Below are 7,149 nucleotides of genomic sequence, written 5' to 3'. Positions count from 1 at the left end.
TCGACGTTGAACACAAAACCTGGGATGAGGTCTTGCTGTACGTCACCTTCGCATATAATACCGCGACGCAGGAAACCACCCAGTTCACCCCGTTCCGTCTCGTGTATGGCAGAGAGGTCCGCATGATGCTAGACGCCATGCTGCCGTATGGCGGCGCAGAGCTCCCCCCTGAAGCAGGCCACTTCGTGGAACAAGCAGAGCAGGCCCGTCAGCTGGCCCGCTTGCACATCAAGGACCAGCAATCCGTCGATGCCCGACACTATAACCTTCGGCACAGGGACGTGCACTACGAGCCCGGCGACCACGTGTGGGTGTGGACACCCGTGCGCCGCAAGGGATTGTGCGAAAAGTTTATAAATAGGTACTTTGGCCCGTACAGAGTCCTGCGCCGCCTGAACAGCGTCAACTACGAAGTTGTACCCCATGGAACTGTGATCGTCGGCCCTCAGCGCCAACGGCCTGAAATTGTGCATGTAGTGCGCTTAAAGCCGTACTTTTCGCGTGACTGAGCGCTGTGTTCACGCTGTGTTCACGCTGTGTTTCTTACCTTTTTCCCCTTACCCCACGTGTGACCTTGACTCTCGCCGCATTTCAATTAGCGCACGTTGTATAGTTCACCTCACCCCTATTCTTCTTGTTTTTTTGCTCCTCCTCCTCTCACTGTACATACATCGAGACGATGTTTGCTTTCGCGGGGGGGGAATAATGCCCCGCGCCTAACGCGCCGCGAGTCGCGATCGCGGCCTCCGCGCTGAATCGAAGACGACGACGAAGCGGCGGTGGACTCTCGCGGCGCGCTTGTTCTGTTTTGGTGTCGTGGAAGCTGGCTCTATAATTAAAAGAAGGCTCCCAGTCTTGGGTTCTTGCCGACGCCTACCTTCGCGGCTCTTCTGGTCGTGACAATATATATATATATATATATATATATATATATATATATATATATATATATATATATATACCGGGTGTCCCAGCTAAATATAACCAAACTTTTAAAAAAGGCGAAGTGTCTTAGTCCAGTGAAACCACCTCAGGGTTGTTCATAGTCGCGTGGCCTAGTCTTTCGTATTTTTTTCGCTCTTCAAAGTTAATTAATTAGTTAAGTTTAATTAGCTAACTTTTTAATTATTAACTTGATGAAGAAAGTGTCAATCCAAAAGTTTTAGACCACCTCGAAAAACCGCTGGTAGTGCGGTTTCCGTCAAGTTACGATTTACGTAGCTTCATTTATTGGCCTTAAAAGAAAGTTGTCACGTGACCAGCTGCTCGCTCACTTCTCTGTCCCAATGTGCACCCAAAGTCTCATCGAGGAGAGGACTTCAGAAAAAATGGATTTTATTGTTTAAGGCGCGTCTTGGGACGTTGAAGTGGCACAGTTGTCATGAGAAAGCTTTTTCTTATTGTGCGGGTTATGGTTAAAGGCCGGTAAAAAAATTACTTTACGTAAATACTACTTCGCTGCAAATGTCTCAGTAAGCTGTTTCTCAAAGCGATCTACAACTTTTCCATTGACACTTTGTTCATCAAGTCAATAATTAAAAAGTTTGTTAATTAAGCTTAACTGATTAGTCAGCCTTGAAGAACGAAATAAATACTGCAGACTAGATCACGCGACTCTAAACAACCCTTATTTGGTTTGAGACGGCTAGGACACCCCGTGTTTTTTAAAAGCTTGGTTACATTTAGCTGGGACACCTGGTATATAAGAGAAGCCAACAGCCACAAAAACGCTATCGCTTAAAGATAATTGAATAGAAAAGCAGAAGAAAAAACAACCACATGCCGCCGGTGGGATCCGAACCCACGACCTCCGAGTTACGCGTCCGGCGCTCTACCTCTGAGCTACGGCGACGGCTGTCAAATCTTCTGCTTTCGGTGGTATTTACGTTTACAAATAACCTAACCTTCAGAGTGTTCATCAGAGCTACCCACGTTCGTAAGCGGCGGACGTAGAACGTCTTGAGTTACCGCTGGTGTGACGTATAATGTCACCGAACGGCGAGGGTGGAAGCTGTGTGAGAACGCTCTGATGCTTCCTATGGCGTCAAGGCTGCCAGAACCGAGGCCCTCGCTAATCAGTTAAGCAAACAATTGAAGGGGCATGAGGGGCTCGTTATAAATGTGAGAGAAGGCAACAGCCACAGAAACCAACGGACACAGGGGATTTTTTTTTAAATTTATTTATTCTTTTGTTATGTTGATCAGTTTAGAATATAAATGAATATGTTATCGCTTAAAGCTAATTGAATAGAAAAGCAGCAGAAAAAACCACATGCCGCCGGTGGGATTCGAACCCACGACCTCCGAATTACGGGTCCGGTGCTCTACCTCTGAGCTACGACGACTTTTTTTTTTCTTCTCTATTACTCTGAGCTACGACGACGGCTGTCCGATTTTCTGCTTTCGGTGGTATTTACGTTTACAAATAACCTAACCTAGCTGATGAACACTCTGAAGGTTAGGTTATTTGTAAACGTAAATACCCCCGAAAGCAGAAGATTTGACAGCCGTCACTGTAGCTCAGAGGTAGAGCACCGGACGAGTAATTCGGAGATCGTGGGTTCGGATCCCACCGGCGGCATGTGGTTGTTTTTTCTTCTGCTTTTAAGCGATAACATATTCAGTTATATTCTAAACTGATCAACACTACAAAAAAGTAAATAAATTGAAAAAAAAATCGCCTGTGTCTGTTGGTTTGTGTGGCTGTTGGCTGCTCTCATATTTCATATTTATAACGAGCCCCGCATTCCCCTTCCCTTGTTTGCTTATATATATATATATGTATGTATATATATATATATATATATATATATATATATATATATATATATATATGTATGTATATATATATGAGTTTGGATTGGAGAGAGAGAAGAAAGAGAGATTAATTTGAAAAATAATGAAGCATAAAGAAGAAAATACTGAAAGCTTTAGCAACGCAGTCGATGAGATTCCAGCAAGAAATTCTGAACAGCGTCACCAAAAGACCTGTGGCTGAACCCAAGCGTGGTGGCGCCAAATGATAGCAAGTGTGGGCTGCTCTAACTAAGGCCAAGTTGCTTTAAGGGCAACTCCAGCAGTCTTCTTCTCAAAGAGGTGAAACGACGACAATGGAGCCAAAAATGATCGATAGATTCAGGGTCACGGCAAAATGCACAGAGGGGATATAACGCCAAACCAGATCTGTGCAGACAGAAATTTAGAGGGGGGATACGGCAGCGCAACCTCGTCAGAGATACTTCTAGCTGCCGAGATTGACAAATTTTCCTGCTCCAGGGATATTTCAGATGCTGATATTCCGCCGATGTTAAAAGGGCTGCGTTTTGCGCGGTTAATAACGCTCGTCGCCATAACCTAGATGATGTGATATACGCTGTAGCCGGGATGATGGGCAACACGGGGCCGCCTAGGGAAGCCTTTGCGAGGTTATCCGCGATCTCATTTACAGCCACGCTGCTGTGGCCGGGTACCCATATCAAGTGAACAAGGCTCAAATGCGAAGGAAGGAGCGAGAAAAAAGTGCTTAAAGTTGGACAGTCAACATGCGGCGCGAGGGACGAACACAAAGTTAAATAATCGGTAATGACTGCCACTGCAGAAATAGAAGGATCAAGCTTACGCAGAGCAAGAACTACTGCCAGGCACTCAGCTTGGAAAATAGGGGTGAAATCCGGAAGGCGCAGCGAAAAGGACTAGTCTAAACTCGGACAGGAAATTCCCACCCCTGCCTTTTCGTTGCACTGAGAGGCGTCGGTTGCTATCGCAATTTTTGTAGGAAGGAACCTTAAATGATCTTCTAACAGTCCATTTAAAATACGGGGTGGTAAAAGTTTCACGTTTTGAGGAAAAATGTTGTCGAAAACAATGTGGACAGAGAACCCACTGCTTAGTGCAGGAAGGATGTTGTAAATCTGCACGTTTAAAGGCTCAAGTAGCCTTTGCACGAACACAACCTGAGGGGTATGAAAACGAGGACAGTGGGCACCAAAAAAGGAGGTCGGCTGGCAACAGAAAATGCTTTGCAAACGGTGAAAATGGTATTCAAAGATGTTGAGGAAAGTTTGCACAGTTATAAAGTGAAATCGGGATAAGAGAGGGGGAATGCGGGCCTCAAGGTATAGCACATTGATAGCCACGAATTTGGGGACGCCAAGGCACATCCGAAGCACTTCCCTCTCCAAAAGAATGAGAGGACGAAGTTTGTATGAAGCCGAGCCTGAAAAAAACACAGAGCCAAATTCTAAAATTGGTCTGACATACAATATGTAAACCATTAGGAGTGAATCCCTGCGCATACCGTACCTGTGACTGCATAACCTCCGTAACATGCCTGCGGCACGAGCTCCTTTCACAGCAACATGGTCAATGTGAGGCTGCCAGGTTATTTTGTCGTCATAAATGACGCCTAAGTGTTTTAGGGATTGAACTTGAGGTATTGGTTGGAATTTGCATGAAAAAGAGACCACAACAGGTTCCTGTAGAGGAGAAACAAGGACCGCCCACTTGTTAACATTTAATGTGAGGTGTGAACTGCTCAACCAGTGCTCAAGAGAACTCAAATATGACTGCAATTGATCATAGAGGGACTGTATATCAGGCGCAGCCGCAAAAAATGCAATGTCGTCCGCATAGACGTAAGTGCGAACATGGAGGTGGAGAGGAATTTATCTCAGAAGAATATTGAACAGCACAGGCGAAAGGACAGCTCCTTGCGGAACACCTCTCGTCTGTTTGTACCTCTCGGATTGTACCCCATTATGGACGCAGAAGAATTCCCTGTTATAGAGAAATGCAGATATCCAAGCAACTAAATATTCTGGAAACTGGAGGGACTGTAACCTGCGTATTAGGATGGAATGCTCTACACTGTCGTAAGCTTTAGAGACGTCGAGCGTAACCAGAGCAGCGTACAGGCGTTGACGACGAACAAGAAGAATACGACTCTCAAGATCTACATGTGCATTCTATATCGAACATCGCGGCCGGAAGCCCAGTTGACACGGGCTGAGAATAGATCTGCGGTCCACGAAGGCAGAAACCCGAATAAGTAACACCCCTTCTATTAATTTTACCACGTTTGATGTCAGAGAAATAGGCCTAATATTCTCCAATTCATAGCCACCACCCTGGTTTTTAAGTAAAGGGATCACCTTGGCCAGTTTCCACTCAGAAGGGATCCAAGTGTGTTTCATAGAATAGTTGACCAGGTGTAACAAGGAGTACGGAGACGCCTCAAATAGAATCTTGAGCATCTTTGAAGTGACACCATCAGGACCGGGAGCAGAAGCAGGTAATCTCTGAACAACTTGAGAAAGCTTCGAAATAGTAACTTTAGCAAAATAATTATTTGGCGTCCTTGGCGCAAACAACATGGGACGTAAAGGAAATAGAGACGAGAACCGGTTATGCAGGCCCGCGGCAATTGATTCAACCGCCTCGATAGCTTCCTTAGGTGACATAACTAATGACTGCAAATTACGAGAAGGCAGGACCTGTTTTCTGGATCGTAAAAAGAAAAATAATGCCCGTCGGTTGCCCGACTTTGAAAGATAATCAAAATATTCAGAGTCATATTTCTCTTTCGCACGAGAAACTGTGCGTTTAAAGGTGGCTGCTATGAATTTATAATCTTTCCAGTAATTTGGGCATTGGTTATAAAGAAGCTTTTTCCATGCTGCCTTCCTCCGCCTGTAATCCCTCGTACAGTCCGCGTTCCACCAGTGATTAGAGGAATTCACTTTTGAGGGCCGCACCAAGAACTCCGACTTTTTACGGCATTCCTCTATAGCCAGACATATGCTTGTTGACTGGTGGTCCTCGGCGATGTTAGAAACTGACGCGAGGGCAGAGCGCAACATCGTCTGAAATTTGTCATAATTTACATGCGTCCGCAGAGGACGAGCCGCAGGTGTTACAGGACATATGATATCAAAACGAATAAGTATCTGGTCACTTGAGGAGCCGGAATCTACAGTCGACCAATTCATTATGCCAATTCCAAGACTGGTGAATGTAAGATCTAAAACAGATTTAGACTGAGCGCAAAGGTAAGTGGCTGATCCAGAATTTGAACACACAAGGCTGTTATCAGAAACCCAGTCCCAAAGGCGCTTCCCACCTAGATTTGTGCGGGAGCCCTAAGACCCATGGTGTGAATCGAAATCGCCAGCCATGAGAATTGGGTGTCCACAGCTAGCGAGAAGCGAATCTAGCGGTCGAGTATCCTGGACTCCATAGGGGAAATAAACATTTATTAAGGAAAATGGGGAGCATCCAGGAAGAACAAATTCTAATGCCAAAATCTCACAGTCAGGGGACATCTGCTGAAAAGATACCTTAGCCTTGTGGCAAAGTTTTGAAGAAACTAACGTTAGCAAACCCCGCCCCCCCCCCCTCGTGACTGGCGATCTACACAAAATGAACGATAGTTTTTAAAGTGAAAATGTTCGTCAGCTGAAAGCCACGTTTCTTGAAGAATTATGACATCCAGATTAAGCTGGGAAGAAATACAGTGTAAATCTGTTGAAGCTGTAAGAATAGAGCGACAGTTCCACTGTAGAACTCGCAACGACGCTATGGTTTCTAAAGCAGAGCAGCAGCAACTGCCTGTTCTAAAATGGTGTCCTTCGGCATAGTGCCAAGCTGCTTCTATCTTTTGGACTGTGAACGCGGAGTAGATGAAGGAGCTATCGGGGACCCGCTGCGCTTGAGGACCCGCGCATCAGACTCCATCATCTTGGAGTCATAGATAATTCCATCGTCACTGGAATTACCCGAAGCAAGTACAGAGTTAGGGGCAGAAGTTTGTTGCTGGGGCTGAGATGTTGCAGATAGTGAAGAACGGACAAGAGCAGGGGTAGATAGAGAAGCCAAACTGGCCTGCACAGCATTAGTAAGCTGGGAAGCAAGGACGTTGGAGAGGCATTTGGAAACACTTGCAGCAATTCTCTCTACCATTTTTGTCATAGACGCCTCCACAGCAGATGAAATTACCTGAGTCAGCGACGAATATAATATCACTCCCTGACGAGCGGTCACACCTGCATGCCCGTAGGCCCGTTCCTTAATCTCCAGTATAGCTTCTCGGCGCGAACAACGTTTCCTGTCTATGAGCTCCAAGATCTGAATCTCCTGCGCACGAGAGGGGCA

At 45.7% G+C, this 7,149-nt stretch overlaps 1 non-coding gene across 1 annotated transcript; it reads right to left on the bottom strand.

Annotated features, from left to right (window-relative positions):
• Positions 1 to 2,273: 2,273 nt before the first annotated feature.
• On the bottom strand, positions 2,274 to 2,345 carry TRNAT-CGU (transfer RNA threonine (anticodon CGU)). Its single transcript has one exon. It is a non-coding gene; the product is annotated as a tRNA-Thr (tRNA).
• Between the last annotated feature and the right edge of the window lie 4,804 nt (positions 2,346 to 7,149).

The sequence above is a fragment of the Amblyomma mixtum genome, chromosome 3 (genome assembly GCF_055824585.1).
Source record: "Amblyomma mixtum isolate Tamu chromosome 3, ASM5582458v1, whole genome shotgun sequence".
NCBI classification, from domain to species: domain Eukaryota; kingdom Metazoa; phylum Arthropoda; class Arachnida; order Ixodida; family Ixodidae; genus Amblyomma; species Amblyomma mixtum.
This window is presented reverse-complemented; position numbering and strand designations above follow the sequence as displayed.